The sequence below is a fragment of the Schistocerca nitens genome, chromosome 8, assembly GCF_023898315.1.
Source record: "Schistocerca nitens isolate TAMUIC-IGC-003100 chromosome 8, iqSchNite1.1, whole genome shotgun sequence".
Taxonomy (NCBI): domain Eukaryota; kingdom Metazoa; phylum Arthropoda; class Insecta; order Orthoptera; family Acrididae; genus Schistocerca; species Schistocerca nitens.
Window position 1 is genome coordinate 178025421 of NC_064621.1, and position 14368 is coordinate 178039788.

The 14368-nt window shown below is 42.1% G+C and overlaps 1 non-coding gene across 1 annotated transcript; it reads right to left on the reverse strand.

The window, feature by feature from the left end:
- Window positions 1-7055: 7055 nt before the first annotated feature.
- On the reverse strand, window positions 7056-7130 carry Trnas-cga (transfer RNA serine (anticodon CGA)). The gene has a single exon. It is a non-coding gene; the product is annotated as a tRNA-Ser (tRNA).
- Between the last annotated feature and the right edge of the window lie 7238 nt (window positions 7131-14368).

Genomic DNA, 14368 nt, shown 5'->3' on the forward strand with positions numbered 1-14368 from the left:
TACAAAATAGACACGCTTTTCAAAGTTTTACTGACCTTCAAAGTAGTCGCCAGCATTGTGTATAACCCATTGTCAGCGATGTGGCAGTCGTAGGGTATTCTTTAACAGTGCCAGTTGTGTTGACAGTTCGAGCGTCGTGGTCTATTGCCCGACGAATTTGTAGCAGTTCTGATGTGTTTCCTTCAGTTTAGAAATCGAGTTGAACTCACGAGGACCTAAGTCAGGGGAGCGTAGTAGGTGGTAAACACTTAGCAGCCCCATCAGCCAAACAAATCAGAAACAGCCTACACTGTACCTGCTTGAGTACTGTCCTGCAAAATGACGGTCAGGTCCTGCAGAAAGTGTCATCACTTCTGTCTCTACGCTGTTCATTTTTGGAACACAGCCTACGACCAGCTTAGAGACAGAAGTGATGACACTTTCTGCAGGACCTGACCATCATTTTGCAGGACAATGCTCAAGCATGTACAGTGCAAGCTGTTACTGATTTGTTCGACTGATGGGGCTGCTAAGTGCTATACCACCTACTGCACTCCTCTGACTTAAGCCCTCGTGAGTTCAACTCGATTTCTAAACTGAAGAAAAACACTTCGCGGCATTCGCTTCAGAACTGCTACAGATTCGTCGGGCAATAGACCATGCCGCTCGAACTGTCAACACAACTGGCACTGTTAAAGAATACCCTACGATTTCCACATCGCTGGCAACGGGTTATACACAATGCTGGTGACTACTCAGAAGGTCAGTAAAACTTTTAAACACGTATCTATTTTGTACGAGCTGTAAATAAATAGTTGCCACTTTTCAAGTTCCAACCCTCGTCTTTGAATCCGTTATTCACACGTGAATATGACCTCACTTCGACAAGATCCGACTGCCACAGGTCGTCCAAACCTTTAGTCATAACATATCTTCGAAGTATTTGTTGCACGGTGGTTTGAGTAGTTCTCGAACTATAGTCTCCATACTTATTCGATGATACCTCTGTCCTTTTTACTGAAACAACCTCATCCGAATTAGCTGTAGCCTATTACCAGTGGCAGCTATGCTACGAGCAGTTGTAGCCGATCTAGTAGCTCATTGGGATCGTCAGAATATATATACTGCAGGAGTCGATTGCTCACTCTTTTGTGCTGAATGTCGATACCATTACCAAAGCTACTTTTTTCGCCATCCTATATACTTTTCATAATGAATTTGCATTTCACATTGCTTCAGCTTTTTTCATTCTTATGCAGATTACTCAAAAGCAATATTTCACGATACATTTCCAGATTTATGTGAATAGTTTACAGTTTTTGTATGTCTTACGAAAATGAGGTTCAGTAGACCGGGTTTTCTTTGAAACTGTTGTCGCCGGTGTGTATTATGGTCTCAGTTAAAGTTATAGGCTGTGTGCCCAACATGTATGGTTTTTCATCCCCGACACCGAATATTTTGTCTATCCTCGTGTCGCTGTGACGGTTTATGAAATCAGCAATAGCGTCATTGTCGTAGTTATGGAATTTCGCAGAGACTCCATCGACAGATTGAGTAACTGGTTGAAAGGTTTTTTCTCGCAGTGTCTGCTCCTACTTCAAATGTCCCAACCTCAGAAGCCGTAACTTCTGTTGAACAACCTTTCGTGCCTCGATGACTCGGTGCTTAGTTGACATCTCGTTATATACTAAGCGGACTTCTGTACAGTATGAGGTTTTATGCATCCGCTCTTCTTCTTAATATGCGATCTACTCATATATTTACAAAATCATTGAATGATGTAAGAGGGTGGGTTGCTGGAGGGAGAAGTGGACGGGGATGAGCAGTTGAAACACTTCAATGGTATGTTGTTGTTGTGGTCTTCAGTCCTGAGACTGGTTTGATGCAGCACTCCATGCTACTCTATCCTGTGCAAGCTTCTTCATCTCCCAGCACCTACTGCAACCTACATCCTTCTGAATCTGCTTAGTGTATTCATCTCTTGGTCTCCCTCTACGATTTTTACGCTCCACGCTGCCCTCCAATACTAAATTGGTGATCCCTTGATGCCTCAGAACATGTCCTACCAACCGATCTCTTCTTCTAGTCAAGTTGTGCCACAGACTTCTCCCCAATCCTATTCAATACTTCCTCATTAGTTATGTGATCTACCCATCTAATCTTCAGCATTCTTCTGTAGCACCACATTTCGAAAGCTTCTATTCTCTTCTTGTCTAAACTATTTATCGTCCATGTTTCACTTCCATACATGGCTACACTCCATACAAATACTTTCAGGAATGACTTCCTGACACTTAAATCTATACTCGATGTTAACAAATTTCTCTTCTTCAGAAACGCTTTCCTTGCCCTCCAATGGTATATACCACATATATGAATATGCTTCAACTGAAGCGAATTAGCATCATCTGCCCACCTCTTCCATTTTGGAAGAGTGAATGCTTCATGCGGAATATCTCGACAGTTTGCACATGCGTATGAGCATGTTTCAGTTGTGAAATGCATCTTGGCTCCATCCCTTTGCATTGTCACAATCTGCTGAACCGAATTCTTCTGCTTCTTTTTCTTACACTCTTCCATTATCATAGTCTTCCATCCCTCTTTTGAATGTGTACATGTAAAAAAGCTATTGAAAGTCTTATCCTTCACATTCACCTCTTTGATCTAACACATTGCGATGCTTCCACAATGACAGCTAAGTATAGGCTGAACCTCTCCCACCAATTCCTGTCACATGAGTGGAGAAAAAAAAATCGCACCTAAATTGGAATTTCCTGCCAATTTCTGTGGGAGGGGGGGGGGGGGGGTGTGGGACATTATTACATCCCTGGGACGAAGAAATTCCCATCATTTTTGAAGTTCCCAATAAAATTCGAAATTCCAGACAAATTTCGCTAATAGGGTATGTGGGGGAGGGGGAGGTGTGGTAAGGCGGAGGGCACAGGGACCCACGTGTCAACTGGAGAAAACATGACATCATCCGGGGACAGGGTTGGTGATAGGTGGGGGGTAGGGGTAATTAATTGATCAGTTTAATTAATTTGTATATCAATTTGATATCAAAAGTGCACCAGGAACCCCATCTCCCTACTACTCATTGTGTCCTTTGTCAAGAGAAGCCCTTGGTGCAATGGTATGCGAAGAAAGTTCACCAAAGGTCCGTACTGCTGCAGCTCAGCAGCCTTCTGTATTGCGTTCATAAAATAAACGGCATCGCCTCTCCGTTTTGTTTCGTTGTTGAGAGCTTATAGCAAAGTTAACGAGTCAGATTTGATCATCGAGATGTTTTTCAGTACAAAAAAATGGCTCTGAGCTCTATGGGACTTAACATCTGAGGTCGTCAGTCCCCTACAACTTAGAACTACTTAAACCTGACTAACCTAAGGACATCACACACATCCATGCCCGAGGCAGGATTCGAACCTGCGACCGTAGCGGTTTTTCAGTACAACTGATTTGACGATCTGGAGGCTTGCAACACGGCCACTGCCTCTATGGTACATTCAAAAACACTCCTGGAAATTGAAATAAGAACACCGTGAATTCATTGTCCCAGGAAGGGGAAACTTTATTGACACATTCCTGGGGTCAGATACATCACATGATCACACTGACAGAACCACAGGCACATAGACACAGGCAACAGAGCATGCACAATGTCGGCACTAGTACAGTGTATATCCACCTTTCGCAGCAATGCAGGCTGCTATTCTCCCATGGAGACGATCGTAGAGATGCTGGATGTAGTCCTGTGGAACGGCTTGCCATGCCATTTCCACCTGGCGCCTCAGTTGGACCAGCGTTCGTGCTGGACATGCAGACCGCGTGAGACGACGCTTCATCCAGTCCCAAACATGCTCAATGGGGGACAGATCCGGAGATGTTGCTGGCCAGGGTAGTTGACTTACACCTTCTAGAGCACGTTGGGTGGCACGGGATACATGCGGACGTGCATTGTCCTGTTGGAACAGCAAGCTCCCTTGCCGGTCTAGGAATGGTAGAACGATGGGTTCGATGACGGTTTGGATGTACCGTGCACTATTCAGTGTCCCCTCGACGATCACCAGTGGTGTACGGCCAGTGTAGGAGATCGCTCCCCACACCATGATGCCGGGTGTTGGCCCTGTGTGCCTCGGTCGTATGCAGTCCTGATTGTGGCGCTCACCTGCATGGCGCCAAACACGCATACGACCATCATTGGCACCAAGGCAGAAGCGACTCTCATCGCTGAAGACGACACGTCTCCATTCGTCCCTCCATTCACGCCTGTCGCGACACCACTGGAGGCGGGCTGCACGATGTTGGGGCGTGAGCGGAAGACGGCGTAACGGTGTGCGGGACCGTAGCCCAGCTTCATGGAGACGGTTGCGAATGGTCCTCGCCGATACCCCAGGAGCAACAGTGTCCCTAATTTGCTGGGAAGTGGCGGTGCGGTCCCCTACGGCACTGCGTAGGATCCTACGGTCTTGGCGTGCATCCGTGCGTCGCTGCGGTCCGGTCCCAGGTCGACGGGCACGTGCACCTTCCGCCGACCACTGGCGACAACATCGATGTACTGTGGAGACCTCACGCCCCACGTGTTGAGCAATTCGGCGGTACGTCCACCCGGCCTCCCGCATGCCCACTATACGCCCTCGCTTAAAGTCCGTCAACTGCACATACGGTTCACGTCCACGCTGTCGCGGCATGCTACCAGTGTTAAAGACTGCGATGGAGCTTCGTATGCCACGGCAAACTGGCTGACACTGACGGCGGCGGTGCACAAATGCTGCGCAGCTAGCGCCATTCGACGGCCAACACCGCGGTTCCTGGTGTGTCCGCTGTGCCGTGCGTGTGATCATTGCTTGTACAGCCCTCTCGTAGTGTCCGGAGCAAGTATGGTGGGTCTGACACACCGGTGTCAATGTGTATAAACGGCCGAAGGTGTTTCCAATTTTGCATTTTATACTGAGCAGCTGAAGTCGCTCAGTCATCTTGTACATAGATGAACTTACAAAGGCAAGGACATATGGTAGATCAGTTATTTATAGTTTCTGAGTGAAAGTTTGAATCGCATCCGGTCACTCAGTTTTTCAAGGCCGCGTGAATATGGTCTTAATGTTTGGCGTCTTACTTTTGGTGGAGCAAATGAATGTCGCACTAAGTGAGCAGCTGAGAAAATGGTTTTTCGCCGGCCGCGGTGGCCGTGCGGTTCTGGCGCTGCAGTCCGGAACCGCGGGGCTGCTACGGTCGCAGGTTCGAATCCTGCCTCGGGCATGGGTGTGTGTGATGTCCTTAGGTTAGTTAGGTTTAAGTAGTTCTAAGTTCTAGGGGACTTATGACCTAAGATGTTGAGTCCCATAGTGCTCAGAGCCATTTAGCCAAAATGGTTTTTCGAAGTACTGGTTCGTGAGGTGAAGTGGGTCAGAAGGCGTACGCCTTTTAAATAGCAGTTCTGTTAAAAAGCACGCTTCTTGTTGCAAGAGAGAATTAATAGCTGCTCCGAAAAAGCTCTTTAACTTCTGAGTAGTGGTGGTGTCCAGTGTCTGCATTCTTCATAAAATAATTTTATCCCCCAGAAACTGGCGCCAATGTTGAGACGCATTTCCGTTGCGTCCAAGAGCAGAGCATTTTTTGGTGTGGAATGTATCCTTCCGACTGCAACACGACGGTACTGTATTGCGTGTAAGTTGGCAAGGGCTAATTTCGTATCATAGAGAGAGAAGACTGGGTCGTAATTTAATTGATGTCACCCCAGCAGTGTATTCGGACTGAGAATTGTGGCGGAATAGGAGCCAATGCCCGTTTATCGTCCATTCTAGCGATGTCTGATGTGGGATTACCATATCAGTCATGAATTGCACAGTAGTCCAAGATAACATTCACATAGGGTCTCATAACTTCATCTACGCAGCAAGATGATGTACATTTATGCGAGTAAATATCACTACCTGTGACTTGACAGATAATATTGCTAGCTTATTTTTTTTTATCAAGTGACTATCCAGTATTATGGCTAGGGCCTGGACTCTAATGACAAGTCGTATTTTTTTCTTGAACTGTGGTATAAAATTTGCAACAATTTATGCACGAATCTAGGTAGCGTATGAAAATGTATTTTTATTGCGCATAAAATTCATGTTTACATCGTTAATTAGTAACAGATCATATTCAGGCCAACAACTTTTGCCATAGTAGATAATATTTCGCCCAACTTATGCCAAAAATCCATATATTTGTCCTATATTTAAGGACACAAGAATAAAAACATGGAAATGCTGCTCACATTACAATGTTTCAGGTGATATTGTCACAAATAAGGGGTCGACAAAACTCTCTCGAAGCCAACGAAGGCGGCTTCCGATGTAATAAACATTGCACACGTTCTCACGCTACTCAGTTTGAATACAAAGTCAGTCTGGTTCGACATGTCGAAAGTAAAATGCTTCGACAGCATGAAGTTGCGAGGTTTCGTTCTTGATTTTGGAGAGAAGCTCTTTAGCACTGACAAGGAAATGCATTTTTGTACACTATGTGAAGTTAAGTTTAGTGCAGAAAAGCGCTTTAATGGGCAACAACATAGTAATACCTTCAACCACAGCAGCTGTGTGAAGAGACGTGCTGAAAATGAAAGCAGACAAACGCTGTTATTTAAGCAGACAGGTCCGCCTTCGACAGTGCAATCATTCTTCAGATACTTGTGTGAGATGACGGTGTCTTGCAACATCCTATTGGAGAAGCTGAAGAACCCTCGCTTCAGACAGTTCGTGGAGAAGTACAGAACACTCCAGTTCCAGGTAAATCAACACTGAGAATGAACAATTTATCCGTTTGCTACGAGGAGGTTATCAACAAAATAAGGATTAGTGTTGCTGACCAAAAGGTCTGGGTGTCGATGGATAAAAAGCACCCATATGTGTGGGCGTTATGTTTCAAACGTTGTTGTTGGTGTTCTGAGAGTTGACATGGCTGGAGAAATGTTCCGCCTAACGTGTGAAACTTTCGATACAGTAAACAACTCGAGAACTCCAGAATGAGATTTTCACTCTGCAGCGGAGTGTGCGCTGATATGAAACTTCCTGGCAGATAAAAACTGTGTGCCGGGCCGAGACTCGAACTCGGGACCTTTGCCTTTCGCGGGCAAGTGCTCTACCAACTGAGCTACCCAAGCACGACTAACGCCCCGTCCTCACAACTTTACTTCTGCCAGTACCTTGTCTCCTACCTTCCAAACTTTACAGAAGCTCTTCTGCGAACCCTGCAGAACTAGCACTCCTGAAAGAAAGGACGTTGCAGAGACATGGCTTAGCCACAGCCTTGGGGATGTTTCCAGAATGAGATTTTCACTCTGCAACGGAGTGTGCGCTCATATGAAACTTCCTGGCAGATTAAAACTGTGTGCCAGACCGAGACTCGAACTCGGGAACTTTGCCTTTCGCGGGCAAGTCTCGGTCCGGCACAGAGTTTTAATCTGCCAGGAAGTTTCATATCAGCGCACACTCCGTTGCAGAGTGAAAATCTCATTCTGGAAACACCCCCAAGGCTGTGGCTTAGTCATCTCTCTGCAATATCCTTTCTTTCAGGAGTGCTAGTTCTGCAGGGTTCGCAGAACAGCTTCTGTAAAGTTTGGAAGGTAGGAGACAAGGTACTGGCAGAAGTAAAGTTGTGAGGACGGGGCGTGGTCGTGCTTGGGTAGCTCAGATGGTAGAACACTTGCTCGCGAAAGGCAAAGGTCCCGAGTTGGAGTCTCGGTCCGGCACACAGTTTTTATCTGCCAGGAAGTTTCAACTCGAGAACTGCCATTTTGATCGACAACTCTATGAAGCTGCTGTGACCGGATGAGGTGAACAATGTTTCGCTGCTAGCAACAGATGGTGCTTCATACAAGGCTAAGGCGGCCAAGGGGACTTCAGATTTCTGCCCCAGTATAGCGTACGTCGCTTGCCTTGCACATGCCTTACACAGAGTTGCAGAAGAGGTGTGACCAAATTACCCCGATGTGAACAAACTAATTTCTTGTGGCATGAAAATCTATTTGAAAGCTCCGCTAATAATGCATAAATTCAAGGAACAAGCACTTTCACTGCCCCACCTCCCTCAGTCCGTTCTTAAATGATGGGGTTCTTGGCTTAATGCTGCTGAGTATTACCGCACTACTCAGACCAAAATGAAGGCAATCTTTTGTGATCTTGATAACAATGAATCAAGTGCTGTTAAAACTGTGAAGAGGGTCTTTACAAATATCTTTTCTGGAAACTTGGAAAACACCAACGCCAGCTTTTCTGTGATATCAAAAGCCAACACACGACTGAGAGTTGCTGGTACTCAGCTGTGTGACGCCCTGGATATTGTGAAAATGTGCGGAGCGAGTTGGGATCGAGCTCGTCGTCATGTGGTTGACCAAGTGAACAACAGATCGTAAAGTGATCTCCAGTAGAATGCTGGATTTCTACATTGTGCAAATTTAGTGACAGTATTCCTGGGAATGCCACAACAGTTGAAGACAATGAACCAAAGCTGGGATGCAGCGACCTTGCCGCCTTCAAATACGCTCCTGTGATGTAGAGAGTACCTTTTCCAGGTACGAACCTATCCTCAGCAACAACCTGAAAATGCTCTTCGTGATCCAATGTAACTCTGCAGAAACTAAAGATTGACAGGATGTATTAACTAATTTGGAATACTCTTAACAAGTGGCGCGGAGTAGCAAAAACATGTTTTTATTTTTTTGATAGGTCTTACTGTTTTCACTGAACTTCGCTTTATCTTCAGACACTTGCAGGTATTTCAAAAATAAAAGCTAGTTCGTTTTAAACAATACAAAATGTAAGTACTAATGAATTTTGTATCACATGGTACGAGTGTTATTCATAAGTAAAGGTCAGATTTGTTATAAAACATGAACTATGACAGATTATTTAAAAAAGAATTTTTGTTTAACTCCTTACATGTTTCTCTATTTCACTGCTTAGTTTTCAACCACAAGCTTATATTCCATGGACGCTGGTGTTCCACCTGACGAAGCCAACAGGCATTGTCAACAGACCAATAGTGCATATTTCGGCGGTTTACCGAGCCGCCGGCCGGAGTGGCACAGCGGTACTAGGCGCTTCAGTCTGGAACCGCGCGACCGCTACCGCGCAGGTTCGAATCCCGCCTCGGGCATGGATGTGTATGATGTCCTTAGGTTAGTTAGGTTTAAGTAGTTCTACGTTCTAGGGGACTGGTGACCTCAGATTTTAAGTCCCGTAGTACTCAGAGCCATTTTTACCGAGCCATGATTGGTAAGTGTGGCTTCATCACTAAACGAGATAAAGGATACACCTGGAGTATCCTGTCTTAATGCCCATCTATAGAAGTTCACACTATTCTCATATCGTTTCCATGCAGCTCTTGATTGCGAGAGATGTAACAGGACTGCAGCCTATGTCGATGGAGAATGCGTAGGACATTTGCCTGGCTCATGCCACTTTCTCGTGCGATTGCACGGGAGCTAACATGCGGATCAACTGGAACAGCGGTAAAAACATTAATTTCCCTTTTTCTGTCGTCTCTGAGATGATTACACAACAGCTTTCGTAAATCTTAAAAGAATGAGATTTTTTAAAGAAAAACATAGCGTATTTAAATTAATTATCCTTTTTTAAATTTGAATTCCAACCTACTATAAAGGTTTTCGTTACTCTAGTTCATTTTAGAACTCGCTTTACATATGTTTTATATGATTTTTACGTCATTCTGTCGATATTTTCAGGTTATTTTAGTGATAATTTTCCAAGTATTTCTGGTCATCATAATCTGGTGACTGCCGATACAGGTCCTTTCTCATAGTCGTAAACTAAATGTGAAACGTCCCCTTAGAACAATTATACATGACTGTGCTTAAACTGACGCACAATATTTTTAGCGTAACGCAATCTGACTTACAAAAATCCCTACACAAGAATGGCCCTGACTAACATTAACCTATACGTTTCACAAATCACTTACCTCACAAAAATCTTCGTTACTCGAACTACTGCAATACAGCGAGCGCCACTACTGCCAGCTAAATAAAAGATTCAAACTACTGAAGGCACTAACTACTGACAGGCATAGTTAGCAAATGAAAGATTTTAATAGAGAACAAACAATGTATTTACCTTAATAATCATAATATATATAGCAGTTCATGACATCCAGTCTTACAAATTTCAAAACTCCGCCATTTCTCTCCCCACATCCACCACTGCTGGCGGCTCACCTCCAACTGCGCAATGCTACGCGCTGTTAACATCCAGCTGCCCAACACTACAATAGCCAACAACAATGCAAACCAGCCACAGACTGCACACATCACAGCCAGTGATTTTCATACAGAGCGCTACGTGGCGTTACCAATAAGAAAACATAAACAGCCTACTTACATAGCCCCCATGCTCCCCACAAAAAATTTTACAAATTTTTTTGGGCACTGGCCAATACATATTTGTTAAAATTTTTTCACAATTACAATAACAAAGAAATCAAATGCACACACTTATTGATACAATGTTGGTCAAAAGCTAAAATTTTCTCACAGTCCATAAAGACAGTCTTGATCATCCATCACAGTAAAATTGCAGTGTTTTTTTTTCCTCAAAGTCTGAGCAATAAAAGAAAATGCACACGGAAGTAGTGGATTTCCATGCAGTCTTGAAGAAGTAGTGTTGTCCTTCCAACGGAAAGACAGTGCTGACTCTTGACATGCAGACAGGTATTGGTCCACAACAGAGCAAACCCACAGCAGAGTCAGTCGAAATTTTGAAGAGTATTGGTAGGTAGGTCATCACACAGCAGACCCACTGTAGTCCTGGTAGAGATTATGGTATTGGTGGGCTACCAGAGGTGCAGACCCACTGCAGTCCTTGTAGAAATAATGGTATTGGTGGATCATCAACGATACAGACCCACTGTAGTCCTTGTAGAGACAGCCAGCAACCATCTGTTGCGACTGTGCAGGTGCACAATCACCATCGAAGAGTCTTGCGGACAATATAGCAAGTCCATAAACCACCACTTGTTCACTCACAGATTTTTTTTTTAATTGTCCTTAGAACCAGCAATGCTGTTATCCAGTCCCTTGCTGAATTATTAACACACGTGCAAACACTATGAGTCCCTACTTCTCACATGTTGTCCATATACTATGACCAACAGAAATGTGTGCAGTGAAATGTAACTTACAAGTTACTTAATTTGATGAACTGGTATCAATTACAATTTTATAACATAAGAATACAATAACAAAGGTACAAAATACATCATTAAAAACATAATAATACAGATAACATTTGTAGTAATAGGGGCTTTACAAAAGAATAGAAATAAACATATACATCAGTGTTACAGGAATTATGACATAAGTAAATACATAAAAGATGAGAATAATTATTGAAACATCAACTTCACACATGAGCATTAAAACAGAAGAGAATTAATAATGTCTAACATTTTTACAAAGTAAATAACATATTATTAATGCAAATTATATTTGAGGATAACAGTATTCCTCATCATAGTTCATGTAGCTGAGTATTAGAAAAATTCTACAACATAAGTCTTATCAGATAAACATATAAAGACAGGAAGAACATAAATACACAAGGGTACACAAACACACAGTGGGATAACACAAGGAAAGGACAGGGTTTGTTTTACTGCAGTATTTTGCAAACAAAATTTTCTTTACTTCTCGGAGATCTCCCTTCGTTCTTCATTATTCCCAAAAAGTCCTATCTATACCTGCTTTCTGTACTTTTCTCGTATAACCTCTCAGTGTATTTCTTCAAATTCATCGCAACTCATTCTCTTATAGGCTACTCCCTCTTAAGCTAACTTAAATCTACTGAGCTCAGATGCATAAACTAAGGGACGAGGCAATGCAGCAGCACAAAACAATTAACACAGCAATGACAAAAAAATGGAAATTGGCAAAGCAATTGCAATATTACAACTAATATAAGGCACTGTGCAGCAAACATGAAAAATAAATCCGTAGTAAAACTGGCTTAACAGCATAATACAAAGTCTAATTCAGTAACATTATGCCTGGCAAACAGGAGCAGCAAGTGCAATAACTTATATCTAAACATGACAAACCCCAAGCAGAAAAAATATTACAGTAAAAATGGCCATGTTTAATAGCTATGTCCCATCTTAACACTAGAGTGATGCATCACTGTAACTTGCTCTAGCAGACATGTTACCAAATTGTAAAAAAAAAAAAATATTTATGCAGTTCCTGTGAAGGGAAATGTCTATTTGTGCTCTATTTTCTAAAAAAATATATGAGAAACGTATTCTTTACTGGGTCTGTAGACAGAAAATAGTGATATTAGTACATCTATTAAATTTTGTAATAACCAATGCTGCAATGCAGCTAGAAACTAGATATTAAAGAAAATGAGCAAATATGTACAAAGGAAGGCATGAAACATCATTCATTAGCCATATGGCATTTCATAAGGTAGTAAAAAAAATCTCTCAACTAGAAAGACAGTAGTCATAATCAGGTGTATAGACATAAAATATTTCTCGTCATTTCATTAGACATTTCAGTAAATATCATAAATTAAGAGCTCCACAGTGTTATCATATGTTTTCAAGTTTGAGCGTGTGGTATTTGCGATGCTTTCTACAAAGGAATGTCAATAGTGATGATAATGGCCCCTATTTTTTTTTTCACCTGTGCCTCTGAAAGGCACACACAAATGGCTTTTTTCCAGGCGATTGTTGCGCAGCTGGGTGCCCACGACGCATTACGTGCAGGTGGTCACTTAACTTTCTTACCGAAATATTTACGACACAAGTTTGCACTACAGTGACAGTCTCATATACAAATAAAATTTCACAAGTCGAGAAATTACAGTAGAAAAGTGTAGAAACAAAATACTATAAATATAACAGTGTCCAAAAAATTTTCGACAGCATTGTAATAAATTCACGCATGTACACACATTTCATAATTCTTAAAGTATGATTCTTGGTTTCCAACATCCTTTTTCACATATCAGAGACCCTAACCACTGTTCATTACTCCTTACTTTATTACACACATACATATTCGTCGACACTTCTTCAATATTTCATCATAAGAAATACGTAGCATAATCAAATTCCTCATATATGGTAGCATCATCTTATTGATCATAAACGTACCTCAGCAGCATAATAGACATCGTCGTCGTAATAATAACATCATAACACCTCAGTCAAATCTTGAAAACGTCGTAGCTTTCTGCAATAATTTCAAAACCTAAAGAAAATTCTCTGCTCATTTAAATAGTGTCATCTACCTCAAACGTACTATAAAAATCGTGATCCCATATCAAATATATCATTCACAATGGTTCTGAAAATATACGAACAGTTCACAAAGCACAGACAAAATACAATTTCATAAGTATGAAATTATCCAACTGTGTAACTGCATAAACATGTGTCACTGATGTAGTAAAAAAAATGTTTGTCTCTCAGTTAAATGATCAGATAGCTGTGTAATTTATGTGTTAGAGAAATATGGTACCGAAGTGTAAAGTTGTATAAGCAAATACCATATTAGCCAGGGCTCCTTGTGCTTGCCAAACACATGGTACACAAAGTAAGCGTGTACCCCCCTGAGGATTAATGTAATTATACCCTCAGGTGTTACAGATTACAGCAATGGACTGAAATGTATCACGGAAAACCTTTGTATCATTGTACTTCAAATATCTTTAAAAATAAATGATTTAAGTACAAAATTAATCACTCAAATACGTGTACTGTAGCGCTAAACTGTGCGTCTTGTTGTAAGATAATCTCTGTGGAAGTGTCGTAGTTATCGTCCTCCGAAAGCTAGGTTCTGCAGAAGCCAATGTACTTAGCTAATGATAAATAAAAGTGAAATGCTTTGCGTATAGATATCTTAGTTATTACGATTATTGCCGTGATGAAGAAACTACTGTGCTGTAACGTATTGTTGTGCTACGGAAAAGGCAGTCTCATTGTAGCTATACCACAAAAGTTATTACTAAAACATGTTTTACTTTCCAGAAGAATTCAGAAAAAACTGTGCAGATATAAAGCAGATACAGCACAAAAGCAACAATGTAAATTGTGTCACACATTAGTAGCGTCGTGATATAATCGTGTACCTGTCAAAGAAACCAAATGCTAAGTCATCTTTAATTCCACAGAAAGTTCTTGAAATAAAGAATGTCTTTTCAAGTAAACCAAAATGTTGCATGAAAATCTCATTAGCGTTGCCGGTATATGTTCTAAGTATGTGATCCTTATAGTCGTTACGTGATCGTGGAACTAACAAGCAAGAATGTACAAATAACAACACTGTGTCGTCTGCTCACTATAGCAATGCATTCGTAATTTCTGTTTAAATAATTTCTCTTGG